General features: G+C 33.1%; 1 protein-coding gene across 2 annotated transcripts in view; it reads left to right on the plus strand.

Moving 5' to 3' along the window:
- The window catches only part of LOC100933622 (cadherin-6), a 161,624-nt gene that overhangs the window by 17,020 nt on the left and 126,941 nt on the right, over nt 1-17,663 (plus strand). The gene's annotated exons all lie outside the window — the stretch shown is intronic.

Below are 17,663 nucleotides of genomic sequence, written 5' to 3' on the forward strand. Positions count from 1 at the left end.
CAGTTTCCTCATTTATAAAATGAGGAGGATATACTAAGTGATTTTTCATGTCCCTTCCATCTATAGATCTGTGATCTTTTATTGTACTCTAAGTAGAAATAAACTTCATTTGGCTTTTAATTGGCTTGACATTTTTTTTTGAAAACTATTAGAAAAAAAGAAAGAAAAAAAAGCATTTTAACTAGAGATATAAAGGTCAAATGGCTAGAAGGAAAGAGAATTTCATTTTTGGCACCATGATTTCACTGAAAGAATAACCTTAACAGAGTTAAAAGGTCTATCAGTATCTCCATTGCTCTCTACAGCTTGGCTCTAACCTTAGTTTCTCTAGCTTTTTTCCAAAGTGTTTTCTTTTTTTTAATTGCCTTGATGGGGAGAAGGAGGGGAAAAGTTGGAACAAAAGGTTTTGCAATTGTCAATGCTGAAAAATTACCCATGCATATATCTTGTAAATAAAAAGCTATAATAAAAAAATTGCCTTGATCTTAATTATAACCATTGATTAAGACTTGTAAATAGTCTCTAAAAATTCTTTGTTTTTTAAAAAAATCCCAATACAACAATTTTCTTTTCATTTTACTGCTAAAAATTTCCAGTGCTTCTTTTGGAAGATATTCCCTTTTATGTTTTAAGAAAATGGAAACAAATCCTCACAGGTGTACATCTTAATGCCAAGTCTATACATTCACAGGATTACAGTGAGATAAATGATTGGAAATTCTCAAATATCTAGCACAGCGATCATGACAAATGTTGAATGAGTGAAAGTCTATTAAAAAAAAAACCCACCTTTTCCTCATTTTCTCCATTATCTGATCAAATAAATAGGGGGGAAAATGGTATTTTTTTCTCCTAATTGTTTGCTTAAACCTGTCACATTGTAGAGAAATGGCAGAATAGACTAACTCTATTTTTTAATATATTCTCCTCCCTTAAAGGAAGTCCTTTCTCCATGATTTCACCCTTTCATAGAAATGTTAACATGACAGAGATGTCCTTTATGCCTAACACTCAAGGGGCAAAATCTGTAATTAAAGAACTTTCATATTTAAAAGATGGGATTCTCATCTTCAGTTTTGAAAGAGGAAAGAGGGCACTCTGGCCCTGAGTTTCTTGTCATCTACCTGCTTCAAAATATTGAGTCAGATTCTAAAGTACATTTCCTTTTCATTTCTTTTAATAATCTCAGTCAGAAAATAAAAATAAACTACCTTGGGTCTTGGAAATTCCTTGATTTTTCCACTATAATTCCATAGATTGGGACTAAATACCGCAATCTCTAAAATGTAGTGGTGATATCACTTGGGAATTGGGAGCAGAATAATAAAAAAGTCTCTCATTCTGCTTTGGGTCTTTCTTTTTATTATTTTTTTTCTTTTTATCTTGTACCTGACTGCAATTATGTATCCTTATCAATATAGATTCCATGGCTATTGTGGAATGTATAGTGTACTCATAGAAAATTGCCTAAATACTGAGAAAGGTTAATTAACTTACCAAGGGTCATGCAGTCAATATGTGTCAGATAAGTGTAGGACTTGAACTCAGATCTTCATGATTTCATGGTTGACTTTTTAAGCATTATACCATATTGCCTCGCCACATAATACAGTAACTTATTTGTACTTTACAGGGTGGGGATACTTTCTCTTTATGAAATATGACTTAAATTCAGATTCTCTTCCAATCCCCCATAGCATTCATCAAAGAAAGTTTGTAGTCAACTCATTCAACTCTGATCAATCCTATAAAGGTAAAATGAGTTTTAAAAAATTATAGATTTAATTGTGTTCATCACTGTATGTATTGGTTATATCCAAAAGAATAGTTCATGCATGTTTAATTGCTTTAAAAAAATTTAAGGTGTTTTCTGCATAATCCTAGAAGATACGTCATGGATGAGAGAGAGAGAGAGAGAAAGAGAGAGAAGAGGAGGGAGGGGAGGGAAGGGAAGGGGAGGAGAGAGGAGAGGGAAGAGGGAAGAGGGGAGAGGGGGGAGAGGAGAAGGGAGAGGGGAGGAAGAGAGAGAGCTCTGACTAAAGAAACCCCTACCCATGTAATTAGCATCTTCTCTGTAATTTAAATGCATATTGATTTTCCTTCATGGACTGGAAAAGACAGGGATGGTGGAATGTGCCTGGCATCTCTGCTACTAAAGAGGCTGAAGCGAGATCTCTTGAACTCAAGAATTCAGGGATTCAATGAACTAAAGCCAATTAGATGTTCATATAAGACTGGCACCAAGATGGTAAGAGGCAGAGGAAAAGAAAGAAAGAGGGGGGCAAGAGGAGAGAGAGGAGGAAGAAGAAGAGGAAAGAAAAAGAAAGGAAGGAAGAAAGGAAAGGAGGGAAAGAGGGAGGGAGGAAGGGAGGGAAGGAGGGAGGAAGAAAGAAAGAAAGAAAGAGACAAGGAAAGGAAAGGAAAGGAGAGGAAAGGAGAGGGGGGGGGCAGAGGCAGAGAGAGATAAGAAGAAATAGAAAAGGAGGAAGACCTAGACTATTCAGAGGTTAAATGACTTTCCCATAGTACTGAAATGTTAGATTAATTTCCCACTGTATGTATGTATTAACCTTCAGATCTTTTTGGCTTCAAGACCAGTTCTCTGTCCAATACTCCATACTTCTGCTTTTAAATAAGGAGTACATATTTTGGGATTTTTTTTGTTGTTCTTGTTTTTGTTGTTACCTCTACTTTATACAGAAAGAAACCAAAGCTCAGAGGAGGTAAGTGATCTACGATGAGATTGTGAACAGCACAAAATGCAAGTAGCAAGAAAGCATAGAATAAAATTTTTGAGAAATTAAAACATACAAAAAGAAACACCTTCAACAGGTTATAGAAATCATGAGGATATTGGGAGCTGATGCTGTCTGAAGAGCATCTAAGGTTTTTGTTTGTTTGTTTCCATGATTCCTTAAATGTCTTCCTGACATTTTTCCCTCCTATTTAATTTTCTACTTTTTCATAATTCCATCATATAAAGACACGTTGCAGTGTTTTTAAAGACTAGTGAAGGACTATGAAGGATTTTCAATAGGCCTATATCCAAAGTAAGTGATATATTCAATAATATAATTAATAGTCATTTTCATCATTGTCCAAACAGAATCAATTCCCAAGTATATATGGAGTATTTGGTAATGAGAAAAGTAGAGAAACTTCCTTACTGTTCAGACAAATAAGACTTTAAACAGAGGTTTTTCATTTTGTTTTTGTTGCTGTAGTTTTCATTGCTATTCAGCGCAATTCACCAAACATTCTTCACCTGCCTTTTGTGTGTAAGACACTGTACAAACTGCTATTGAAAAGGCAGGTTCCAAAGATTAAAAAGAATATAGTTTCTACCACTCAAAAAACTTTACAGGATGAAAAGAAGGAAGAAACATTCACAAAAAATAATTATCATGCAAATTAGAATATAATAAAATGCAGAAGGAAGGTCAAAGAAAGTGCATTTGAATCCTGAGAACCTACTATTGTACCTGGAATATAGTAGATGTTTAAAGATGCTGATTGATTTATTGACAAGGGAAAGAGGGATCATTTGTAGGTGAGTTGGATCAGGGAAGATATCCTGGAGGCAGTATTCCTAATATTTGGGTTTGAAGAAAGAGAATTTGGGCAAGAAGACTTATTAGAAAATGTACAGAGGACAGAGAGAGTAGGACAAGAGAGAATAAAGGAAGTATTATGGTCAGAGTAAACCATAAAGATTCTGAAAAGGAGGAGAGTGAAATATCCTACATAAAGATATGTAGGAGTCAGATTGGGAGGATCTTTAGGTGCTAGACTCTGCAGCTGGAGGTTATATCAGCTGAAAAGGAAAATCTTAGGTGGTCTCTCACCTTCAAATCCTGTTGCTGTTTGGACAATCTGTGGAGTGCTGGATTGTGGAAGATGGGCAGATGAGGAAAGAAAATAGCAGATTGTTTGGTGGAAAAAAGGGAGGCCCAGGCAGAGCAGTAAACTGCTGTTTAAACAGGTTTACACAAAATGTTGATTATATTTCTTTTTTAAAAGCCTTTTAGGAAGCTATTTCTTCTTTCCCTATAATACCGTCAATTGGCAGATGCCTCTGGGAAAGGGGAGCTTGCTCTCTAAAAGGCTCTTAAATAATGTTTGTTAAAAACTACATCATCACTTAAAAGCTCTCTACTAAAGAGCTGCTAACACCAACATCTTTATAAAACTCCCACACTGTCTCATCCACCATTTTCTTTTTTTCACTTGTGTCTTTGCTAATACCAGTGATCTGCCCTTAGCATGATTAATTTCCACTTGATTTTATAAGGAAATGTTTGCTGAATAGTTTCTAACCCCCACCAGGACTGTTCCAGCACAAGCCACAGGGCATAGCATGAAGAAATTTGTGTATTTAGCGGGTCTGGGGCATCATATATTGCAGTGTTTTCCTCACTCTAGTGTGAGTTGGTTTTTCATGTCTTTCCACCCTTCACTCCTATAGATTCAGTAAGATTCTGGTATTGGCCATAAGAGTAATGTTTTAGCATGTCACAGTTCACCAGAAATCTTTATAGGGAACAGATTGCTTACTAGGACTTCTAAGAAACATTCTTCAAAGGGGAAGGGGAATAAGAGAGGAAAGATGAACAGGGAGAAAGATGGAGGCATTTTCTTCAGCAGCTTTGGAGATTTTAGAACCAAACTAAATACACAACACAAACTAAACATAAAAAGCATTTAGACGATATGGCTTTATGTAGTAAAGTTCATCAGAGCCTTTTCAAACAATTCCTTTTCTCTGCCTACCCCCAAGCCCTGGAGACCAACAACCATCATCTTTTTGCCCCACAATAGTTCTAATTAAGATTGGCCTCAACAGAACCAATCTAAGTACTTTATAATCATTTAAGATCTTTAGTTTTAGAAGGGCTAGTGGATATTAGTGAGATGGATCTGGGTCACATATGTAATAAAGGTCTTCTATGAAGCAAAACAAGAAAAAAAGTGCCCATTCTATCCTATAAGTTCAAATTAGTGAGACCCCATATGCTTAGGTTAGGTTCTAAAAAGAAATGGGGAGCAGGAATATGTGAAACCATCTCGTAGAGAGAACTAAATTGAAACTGTCAGTCCCTTTCTCAGTATTTCTGCCCATTAATGTTTACTGATGCATAGTATTTTAATAGTGATGACAGTTTTTAGAATTGAGCCTTAAGTTTTGGGATTAAAAAAACAATACTTTTAGTATGCATTCCCCTTTTCTGTGTTTTTTGTTCCAATTTGGGAAATTTGTGGAGTTTATTTAGCCCAGTATATATGAAATACAACACAAGAAGATATCCAAGATTCATGATATTTTTAATGACAAATGATTACCTTTCATATTTCTCTCCTTTTCTTATAAATGTATATATAGTTCACCTGAGGAGACATTATACCACAGAGACTGATTGTTGAACTGAGAACAGAACTATAAGCTCTTTCCTATTATGTTTTGATTTCTGGTCAAACTATTTTAAAATGCCAACATACAATCTCAAGGAATTATTGTTTTTTACTACTTGGAGGTAGGTGGGGTTGTGGTGGACATTGTCTATGATATAGCTCTAACACAATAATGATAATAACTAGAAGGCACAATGGTTTGAGTTCTGAAAGTACAGTCAGGAAGATCTGAGTTCAAATCCAATCTCAGATACTAGCTGCGTGACCCTAAGCAAGTTACTGAACAACTCAGTTTCTTCATCTATAAAATGAAGCAAATAATAGCACCTACCTTCCAGAATGGTTGTGATGAGAAAATGCGAAGATATTTGTAAAGTGCTTTACAAAGTTTAAAATAATTAATTTTTGTATTTTTGTTGACTTTCTAGATATTATAATTATTATTTGCTCATGGCTTGATCAGCATATTATCTCCTTCAGTCCTCAAGGACATCCTATGATAAAAAAAGAAAACAATTTACAAATTGATTAAGATAGTGCAAAGGAAAACAACATTTAAAGACATCTGAACTTTCATCAATGGTGGGAATACTGTGAGGAGCTCCATTTAGGATTTGATGGGGAAATCCCTGCCCCATAACAAAGGGATAATAAGTAATGGGCCCTAAGCAATATGTTGATTCATTTTGCCTAATCATGCAGTTTTCTTCTTCAAGGTAGGAGGGAAATTATAGAGGAGATACAAGGAGGTTAAAAAATTGCATTTAAAAAAAATTAATTTTTAAGAGAAACACAACTTGTTTGCTTGCTTTTTTTTCTTTCTCCTTTTTGATCTGATTTTACTTGTGCAACATGATAAATGTGGAAATATGAACAAAAATTGCACATGTTTAACCTATATTGGATTACTTACTGTCCAGGGATAAGGGGGATATGGAAAGAGAGGGAGAAAATTTTGGAACACAAGGTTTTACAAGGGTGAATGTTGAAAACTATTTGGGTATATATTTTGAAAATAAAAAGGTATTATTATTTTAAAAAGAGGAACAACAAGAAACCTGTGAGGTAGATACTAGAAATATTAATATCCCTAGCTTGCAGATGAGGAAATATCAGTACAGAGGAGTTTAAAAGACTGCCTACTAAGCAATTAACCAATAAACATTAATTAGGTACCTACTATGTGACAGGCACTTATGCTAAGTCCTGACAAGCCAGAATTCAAATTCAGATTTTTGAAGTCCAAATCAAATATCCCTGAGTTTCAGGACAAAAAGAAGGCTAAAGAGTCAAAAAATACTTGCAGTAAACAGTAATCAGATGACTATTGTGGTTTATCTTATTTTCAGAGTTTTCTTAAGATAAATGCAAGCATAATTGTTAAAAGATTAACTACAAAATAAACTAATAAATAATAAACCGAGTAACATTAGATGCCACATTTGTGAGACAATAATAGCATTATTCACCCATGCATCAACAGGATTTCTAAATTAAATACTTGAACCTATTAGAACCAAATAAAAACATTTAATTCTCTGTATTTGCATGTCATTTCCATAAGACCAGAATAACTGAACCATGGTCCCTTTAATCAGTAGAGTACAGGAGAAAGAGTATTTGTGCCAGAATCAGAGGATTTGAGTTCAATCTCACTCTTCTGCTTGCTACCTCTATGACCCTGAACAAGTCATTTGACCTTCCATACCTATAAGAAAAAATAAAAATAAAATAAAGGAGTTGGCCAGATGTCTTCTTAACTATCTCTTCAGCCTTATTGCTATGATCCTTTGATCCTATAGTTCATACAACTGCTAAGGAAGAAAAAATCTTCACATGAACTACATATAAAATAGCCAATCAATTTCATCAATTAAAAATCATTTAAAATCTTCAGAGATATACTGTAGGGAATATGTGTTAAAACAAAATCAGGTATGGAGAGGAGCATAATTTGGAATGCAGAAGAGATATTGTTCTTTTCAGATCAATAGCTTTAAGGCATATTTAGACTATGGGCTAAAAATAGGAAAACTTGCCAGGTACATTCAGCTTGAGAATTTCTAAAAATAATTACATTGCATCATAAAGGAAAGTCAACAAAAATACAAAAGCACATTATAAATTTTTCATTTGAATAATATATTATTAAACAGAATTTTAAATACTTCAAATCATTTTTCTTTGAAATATAATTTGGATGAAGGAGATGGTTGGGAAGGGGTGTATGGACAAATAGAGTGGTGGGTAGAAAAGAAAATCTAGTCACTGGAAGAATGAAAGGGTTAGACCTGGAGCTGAAGATGTGGATGTATGAAGGTGATACTTTCTTTCTTCTATGGGTACAAGATAACCCAGAAACAAATTTAGGTTAAAGCTACACAAAGTCTATAGGCTTAGAAATATTCAAAATGAGGTGGGCTTTCCTCAAGGGGTACTTTGTTTTGGTTATTTGGAGATCTTTAGGCAGAAGGTGGGTAACCATCAATAGAATATGTTAGTAGAAATTATTTTTCCAATATAATTTGTACTGGATCACTGCTGAAGTTCCTTCCCACTCTGAAATGATGTAATTCTAGATATAGATTATATCTTTCTACTTGTTAATTCAGTGGGCAGACTGAAAATAAGATTTCTGATTTTTGTTGTTAGTCAGACTTATGGGTTTACCACATTAAAATTTACCTCACTTAAAAACTGAGTGCTTCCTGCAGATTATATCTCTATAATAGAAGAGCTGTGTGGAATATGCTTTTATATACTGTATATTTAAACAATATATGTGTGTGTATGTTTTTATGTATGTATATATATACACACACACCTGCATTTCTGTTTCAGGGATATTGAGGCAACTTTTTATGAAGTAAAAGAAGAGAACAGAAAAAGGTTTTAAATTAAATTGGATTCCAGATCTCATAATATATCAGTTAATAAATTCTCTAGTAGATCACATCCATTCAGTTGATTGAAAGGTGCAAAAGAGTCATGATCTTTCTGTGCTTATTCCTTATTGATTGCATATATTTTAAGAAATCATTTTGTTCAGTAAAGCAAAGTGCATCATTAAACTCCCTCCCCAAAGTGTCTCTCATATATTTAGAAAGATGAAACAAGTTTTCTTGATAAATGCAACAGCAGAGATAATTGTTGTTCCTCTGATTATCAGTATCAAATAAAGAATGAAATGAAGACAGTCACCAAATGTATTTACCACACTCCCCCCAAAAATAGCCCAAGAGAATTTCTTATGAGAATGTTAAAATCTCGCAATTGATTGTGGTTACAGAATATTGTCTCCTAAATGAAATTAGCAACTTCTCAAAAGCATTCAGCCTAGCAATCCACTCAAGAAAAACTCAAGTGGATGAAGAATCCCTGTCGTTTTGAACTCTGGTACATAATTGAAAAGAGAGCCAATAGAGCTGATTAATCAAAATATATATCCTGCTCAGATTCTGCAAGTGCACAATGAATTGAATCCCGAAATAAATAAGAAATAGAAAATGGACTATATTGATTTCAGGAAATTATATAGACTCTCTGTAATTCTAACTCACTTCCTGAAAGAAAACTATTATTTCAGAAGTGCTATATGATTGTAAATCATTGAGAATGCATTCTCCAAATAATCAAAATAGAAAATGATCCAAATGTCAATGGAGAAAAGGTGTGGGTTGAAGAAGACTGCAGCCTGTTGAAAAGGGTTAGATGTGTACAAGAGGTGGATAAGCAGGAAAAAAGTGCTAGAAATGACAACCTAAGCGCTGAAATAGTCCAAAGGCGTTTAGCAGACCAGTAGAATTTCTCTGAAAGATTATGGAAGAAAGTCACAGAAGTTGAGAAAATATGGATAGATTATGATTTGTTCTACTGAAGATCACAAATAACAGCTGAAGTATTGTTTTTTTTTCTAGAGCCTACTAAATAATACCATGGATAAAGACCTAGACCTGAAGTCAGAAAGATCTGAGTTCAAGTCCATCCTCAGATAGTTACTAATTGTGGACTCTGGGCAAGGCACTTAACTTTGTCTCAGTTTCTTCAACTGTGAATGAGAATAATAATAATAGCACTTATCTACCTGGGTTTTTGTGTGGATCAAATAAAATAATATTTGTGAAGCACTTATTCAGTATGTTGCATAAAATACATGTTTTTTTTTCCTTTCTTCTCCTACTACCTCTTTAAAAAATATATCCTTCTTTATGACCAAAGAAGAACTAGAGATCATTACTGATCACAAAATAGAAAATTTCGATTATACCAAACTGAAAAGTTTTTGTACAAACAAAACTAATGCAGAAAAGATTAGAAGGGAAGCAAATAAACTGGGAAAATATTTTTACAGTCAAAGGTTCTGATAAAGGCCTCATTTCCAAAATATATAGAGAATTAACTCTAATTTATAAAAAAATCAAACCATTCTCCAATTGAAAAATGGTCAAAGGATATGAACAGACAATTCTCAGATGAAGAAATTGAAACTATTTCTAGTCATATGAAAAGATGCTCCAAGTCATTATTAATCAGAGAAATGCAAATTAAGACAACTCTAAGATACCACTACACACCTGTCAGATTGGCTAAGATGACAGGAAAAAATAATGATGATTGTTGGAGGGGATGCGGGAAAACTGGGACATTGATGCATTGTTGGTGGAAGTTGTGAACGAATCCAACCATTTTGGAGAGTAGTTTGGAACTATGCTCAAAAAGTTATCAAACTGTGCATACCCTTTGATCCAGCAGTGTTACTACTGGGATTATATCCCAAAGAGATTATAAAGAAGGGAAAGGGGCCTGTATGTGCACGAATGTTTGTGGCAGCCCTTTTTGTAGTGGCTAGAAACTGGAAACTGAATGGATGTCCATCAGTTGGAGAATGTCTGAATAAATTGTGGTATATGAATATTATGGAATATTATTGTTCTGTAAGAAATGACCAACAGGATGATTTCAGAAAGGCCTGGAGAGACTTACACGAACTGATGCTGAGTGAAATGAGCAGGACCAGGAGATCATTATATACTTCAACAACAATATTATATGATGACCAGTTCTGATGGACCTGGCCATCCTCAGCAACAAGATCAACTAAATCATCTCCAATGGAGCAGTAATGAACTGAACCAGCTACACCCAGAGAAAGAACTCTGGGTGATGACTAGAAACCATTACATTAAATTCCCAATCCCTATATTTATGCCCACCTGCATTTTTGACTTCCTTCACAAGCTAATTGTACAATATTTCAGAGTCTAATTCTTTTTGTACAGCAAAATAACGGTTTGGTCATGTATACTTATTGTGTATCTAATTTATATTTTAATATATTTAACATCTACTGGTCATCCTGCCATCTGGGGGAGGGGGTGGGGGGTAAGAGGTGAAAAATTGGAACAAGAGGTTTGGCAATTGTTAATGCTGTAAAGTTACCCATGCATATAACCTGTAAATAAAAGGCTATTAAATTAAAAAAAAATACATCCTTTAAAACTTTTTTTTAATCTAAGTATTTTCTGATTCTATTACAGACTGTAGGTTTGCAAAAAATCAATGGCAATAGTTCACATGGTCTATACAACACCAAACCAAGCAGATAAAAAGTCGCAATTTTATTTGTCATATATTTGGGAAAGGAACTAGAATATGGATTTGGAAAATTCATTATTTCTTATTCAAATCTGGATTCAATTTATTGTCCTCTTGCAGAATCTATCACTAATTAGCCATGCAAATTAACTGATAAATCCATATCAGGGAATGTTTATAGATAAACTATGAGAAATTGGGCCTCAATTTCCTTATCTGTAAAATAAAGAAATTAGAATAAATATCTCTAAAATTTCTTATACTATAAAAAATTCTATTTTCTTAAACTTTCTTTACACAGGTTAATGTTTTTTTAAATTAGTTTTGAGTTATTGATTTGGTAGCTTTATCTGTTTTTACAAAGAGTTGCATTTTTAAAAATTCACTTGACATAACAAAGTGTTCCAGCAGTCACACTTCTGAGTGAAGAAATACCCTTACTGCCTTTTTCTTTTAGTTGTTTTGTTTATGAGTTTGTGTATGTTTGTGTGTGTATATATGTGTGTTTAGAATTGGTTGCAATCTGCAACATTTGAAGGAAGACCCAAATTGATAAGGTCACTTGAATGTATTGAATGTGTGGTAAAAATTAGATTGTTGACATATTTTTTTTGGAAATTTGGTTAATAAATGTCAGAGAGTGTTTTGATTATCCCATTATCATTAGACATTTTAAAATCTATTTGTTTTGATAGATTTTGATAACTGAATTACTAAATAATTTAATTAATGTAATCATTCATTTTGAATTTAGAAGCATTGTGACTAATTTGAAATATCTTTACAATATCATTTTAACTATATTACTATTTAAGCTTCCTTATTATAAGGTTATAATATTCTAATCAGGATAGCAAATAGATACAATATAAGGATTTGGAGTCAGAGAGACAAAATAATAATTTTGTGGGAGAAAAAAAATTGTTCTAGCCACTTTCCACTAAGAGGCTACTAGCTCATGCAGGTAAGGGCATAGGTTCATTCCTGGAGGAACTTCTTTTCTAAAGGGCTCAGGTTCTAATTACATTCCCCAGCTCTTCACAATCTCCGCAATATTTTCTTAACATTAGAAAATAATCATTTAAAGCTTGGTTATGGCTCAAATCTAGATGTCCCTAAAAGGTATAAGAAAAATACAAAGTAGATCAGGGATGGGACAGTTTTTATTTTATTCTTTATAAAAGCAACACTTAACACAAAAAGACTCATACCTTAGGACTAAAAAATGATACATAACCCCTAAATCCAATTATACTCTCAAGAGAGGTTTATATTAAATATGAAGCACTTAGAGGGACTATTGAATAGGCATTTTATCCTAACCTCACTTCAACATTTTTGTGAAAAGCTTCCTAAAGATCTATGTCTTTTGTTCATCCAGCCGAGGGCTTGTACTCATTATCCTTTTAGTGTTATCTTCTCTAGAAAGGGTGTTCTTGGAGAAGCCATCTCCAATTACCAGTCAGTTCTGACTAGGGACCCTGGAGGCCCAACCCTTCAAAATCATGAGATTTTTCCAAATCTGGAAGTCTATTTAATATCACCATGCAGTCTTGAGAAAGTGATATAAGTAGAAGAAGCAACCAAAGGCTCAGACAAAAATCAGACATAGTTTCCCTTTTGAGGATGTACTAAGTGTGTGGTTCTTTCTGTCTGTATGGACTATTAGAGCTTCTCTATCTCATAATGCAAAAAAAATCCTTCAGCACCAAGCCACAGGTAATGTGGCTCACCAAAAATTAACTCGGGTTCCAGCAAAGCAGGATTACCATTTGTGCAGCCCATCGCATATGCACACACACGCACACGCACACACACACACACATACACACACACAAGCACACATGCAGACACCAGAACAACATCAAAACAAAAAACAAAAACAATAACAACAACAACAAAAAAAAAAAACTAATTAGTTTGTAGAATTATAGAACTATAGATTTAGATATGGAAGGAATTTAAGATGATATCTAGTACTGTTTTATAATTTTCCAAATAGGAAACCAAGTCCAGAAAATTTGGGACTTGTTAGGTTTTCATAAGAAATAAGCCTTTCCAAATGGGAACACTGGTGATGGCAGTGATTGGGTAGGTTTTCAGCCTTTCTCACCAAGCCTACATTCTTCATCTCCAAATGCTGAATCCAGATTCTTAGACCTTAGAACTGGTGTTCTTTTTTTATATCTTACAGGTTTTTTGATGTTATTATTAATTAGAACAAAAGGTGTGAAGTTAATTTCAAGTGAACTATAATTTATGAGCATTCATGAAAAAATGGAGGTGGTACAAAGGGACATTAAATTCATGACCATTTATTTCCATGAAAAACAATCTTTTTTCCCCAAAAGTATATAATGAGTCCTAAATTCTTAACCCAAAATCTCTGTCTCTATTCAATCTAGAAGACATTTCTAACCATGCCTTCTGCCAACTAGTATTTCTACTTAGAAAGCTTGGAAGCAGTGAGCAGACTCACTTTGTCCAAAGATGCAATGCCTTACACATTCGTGCAAGGGCCAAGAGCTGAATCAAAAAACTGGAAAGGATGCTGGAATTCTCTTTGCTCAGTGTTTCTCTTTACTTAGTTTAATCTAATAAAGCTCTGATTAAATCAGAGTGGTTTTTATAATAACCATCATGAAAAGAGAGCATTAGTCTTTCCTCCCATCCTTTCATAATTAAAAGAGGAAGTTCTGTGTGTTTTGCTATGACAAACATCCCCTGTTTAGACCACTAAGGGGACTTGTCTGCATATACATCAGGCTGCAAGGAAGCCAGCTGCTGATCAGTTTCCCCCTTCTTTATTAAATTAATAGAAGAGATTGTTCCCATCTGGGGAAAGATTCTCTCAGTCCATCATTCATATTCATTTTTTTTAGGAAATTCATCTCATTATTGATTATTGTCACATCTTTGGAAGCACTGCTTTCTTTCTATCTGCTTATTATAATCTAACACAATAATAAACATTATTGAACAGGAACATGTTTTGAAAGAAAAGTATTGCTACAGGGGTTCTGCTGAGTATTTACTCAAATATGTATTATTATTTGTATTTAGCTGGTCAAATGCTATGCCTTATAAAATGTACAGGTAGGATGTTTTTAGATCAGTTTTATGGTCCCCTCAAATGACTACCATTAATATACCTCTGTTACATGTCAAAGTATTGTGGCAAAGATCAAATGAGATAATATTTGTGAAAGCTTAGTGCAGTGCCTGTGCATATAGTAGCTACAATAATTCTGACTTCAAAAATACCAAAGATCTAAGACTTTTGTGCTATAAATTTGCCCTCCTTTGATACAAATCATATGATCATAAATCTAGGGGGGAAGAAACGATAGAGGATCTCTAATCCACTCTCTTTAGTTTATAGATGAGGAAGGAAGACTGAGTTGGTAGTCTAAGGTGATACAGGTACAAGTTTCAAAGTCAAGGTCTTTTAAATCTAGTGTCAGTGTTTTATTCCCTATACTCTGCTACTTCTCTATTCCTTAGAGCAGTAGATTACAAACTTCTTTTGTTCACAAACCTCTGTCAACAAAAATTTGTGAACATATACCCATATGCATTACATTGTAAAACATTAAAAAATATATTTAAAAGAATAAGATAGTGGAGAAATAAGAATGTTTTCAAATTATTTTATTAATGATACAGAAAGTGGAAATAATCAATTTTATTCATAATATTTGATTTTTAACAAGAATGATATAGTCAAATATCTTCATTATATTTAAAATCTTGGTTTAACACTTTGTGAAATGGCAGCTAAAGGTCTGAATATAATTTAAAATGTATTCTCATACTTAAAGTAGTTTTCATAGCTCAAAAAATATATGTTGGTCCATATGGAAAAAAATTAATCATTGTCTGCCCTTGCTAAATCCTTTAATGATAATATAAAGGGATGTGTTTGTTTGTTTGTTTGTTTAAACTTAGTAAATTTCTATTTTCCCTAATATCATTCAGTTGTTCTTGAAACTAATTGGGAAATATTTCATTTTTATATTTTTGACAAATAGATTCAAAGCCCTTTAAAAACATGTTGGAATATTTTTAAAGTCTAGAAAATTCTATTTTCACATTCTTCAACTATACTGATATGAGAGCTTTATAGGTTATGTCTTTTCACCATTTTTCAGGAACAAAAACTTTGTATATATCTTGCTAATTGTGATTGTTTCATATTATTACTAGCTAATATATAAAGATACAATATACATTTAGGGTGAGACTCAACATTATTGATAGTGGATGCAAATCCATATTTCAAATAATCTTTTAATTTCAGTTTTCTTTTGGTTGACTTCTTGTTAGATCTGATTAGATCATTGTTATTTTTATCTTGGATTGTACTAGATGAAATACTCATACCAGGCCCAAGGGAATTTTTAGGTTTTCTTGTTATTAAGAAAATTATCATTTTCTTGTTGTTCTCTTGTGTTTTTTGCATTATTCATATCGTCTTTAATCTTTGGTTCCTTTACAGAAATCTTTTCAAGTCACTTATCCATTTTGTAAAGTTTAATTTAGTTTAAAGTTAATGTGTAATATGTAAATTTCTATATGTCACAATAAACAAGTGAGGGTGTGAGTGTCTATTTGTCTGTATTATAGAACTCTCACTTTTGCCTCAGAATATCTCATATACAACTTATAACCTTTCTGTCTTACATACAGACCTAATTAGGGCACCATTATTAATCATTATATAAATTAGTAAAGATTTTTTAAAATTTAGATTAAAATAATTAGAAATGATAATATTTTGCTTCTGTTTCCCCAATATAGATATCTTGTGCATTTGGACACCATTGAGATTGATGGCCAACAATCTGAGGGCAAGCATCTCTAGATTTGGCTATATTGATCTTTGTATGGCAGTACTCAGCCCCTACAGTTTGATTAAATATGTTTTTACTTTTTTTGAATATCCTTTTAAAATCCAAAAGATTTTTTAAATAAAGCATAAAATGATATATATATATATATATGTATATATATATACATATATATATATATATATATATATATATATCTTCACCTTTAAAATCTTCATAAGACCTTCCACAATATCTTTGTTGGATACCTCATCCTAGCTAGAGGTGACCTGGATTTTAAAAGCATAAAATGATGTGGAATCTCTTTAAGCTTAACTAGATTGATCCTCTACTAATAAGTATGTAATCTATGTGTATGTAATCCATGTGTTGTTGTTGTTTTTATTCAGTCATTTTTCAGTCATATCTTACTCTTTGTGAACCCATTTGGGTTTTCCTTGGCAAAGATATTGGCGTGGTTTGCCATTTTCTTCTCCAGCTAATTTTATAAATGAGGAAACTGAGTAAATAATTAGGTTAAATGACTTGCTCAGGACCACACAGCTAGCAAATATCTGAGACCAGATCATACTCCATCTCTGGTACCACTGTCAGAATCTTCTAGGTTTGCGGAATCTTTGAAAACCTGCATTCTTCGTATCCCTGGGCTCACTTCCTCTTGAAACATTGGATTAGGAGTTGAGTGGAGCCTATTATTTTGAAGAACATTTTCATTGATAATGTAATTTTTTTTGACATTCTCAGATAAAAACAAGCGCACCAAAAAAAAAAAAATGAAAAGAAAAACCCTTTAGTTAATCATGCATGCTTTCTTGCTTCGTATCTAGTGAGTCTTTTAGTAGTTTATTAAAAAAAAAAAAACTCTCTTTTTTGTCTTTCCTACTTGACTCATCAGCATGTTGATCTTAACTATCTTTCTCTTTTGAGTGGTGTGGATTGGTTTGGAAGCCTTTTGAAAATGAACTGCATTTCAAGAACAGAGGCTTGCAGTGGGGAAATTTGCTCCTGAGATTTGTGTAATACAAAATATATATTTCATCTGCCCTCTTTAGGCTGCATTCCTCTGAGTTGAAGTTCAGTATTTCTCCTTGAAGAATTTGTTGTCACAAAAATTAATTACTTTGCTGCTAATAAAATTAGGATTTCAGAATAACAGTAGCTTTGTAACATTATCCTTCCTTCTGGGAAACATCCTTGTGCTCTCTAATGTGGAACTTAGTTGTTTTATAAATCCAATACTTTGTTTAAATAGTTTAATGAGATTCTTATTTTATTCTGCTTTGTAATTATTTGTAAAATGCTTTGCTCTCAATGATTTATTTAAAAAAAACTAATTAGTGTGCCATAGCATGATTTGTCTTTCATCAATTTCGATTAATGTTGCATTTTAGTACTAGTATCATAGGTTGCATTGGGTTCCCTATGGACTTCACTGGGTGAAATGCATATTTATCTTTACAGTGATTACTAATAAGTGAAATGAGTTAAAAAAAAAAAAAAAGAGAGAGAGAGAGATCAAGTGACCTTGCCAAAAGCCTCAAAATGTGAAAGTCATCTATGTGGGATACTATTAGGAATTTGTATATTTTCCCCCCCAAGAACCATAAAATATAACATTTCAAAATGGAGGGTACCTAGTCTAGAATTTCTAATCCTTCCAGAAGTTAATAATAATACCAAGCATTTATATAGGATTTTAAGATTTTCAGAATGTTTTATGTGTCATATCATTTTATACTCACAAGGAGGTGGGAGGTTGGTGCTAGTTTTATCCTAAATTTCCATATGAAGAAACTGAGTTTGAGAGAA

Source organism: Sarcophilus harrisii, chromosome 1 (genome assembly GCF_902635505.1).
Source record: "Sarcophilus harrisii chromosome 1, mSarHar1.11, whole genome shotgun sequence".
Taxonomy (NCBI): Eukaryota; Metazoa; Chordata; class Mammalia; order Dasyuromorphia; family Dasyuridae; genus Sarcophilus; species Sarcophilus harrisii.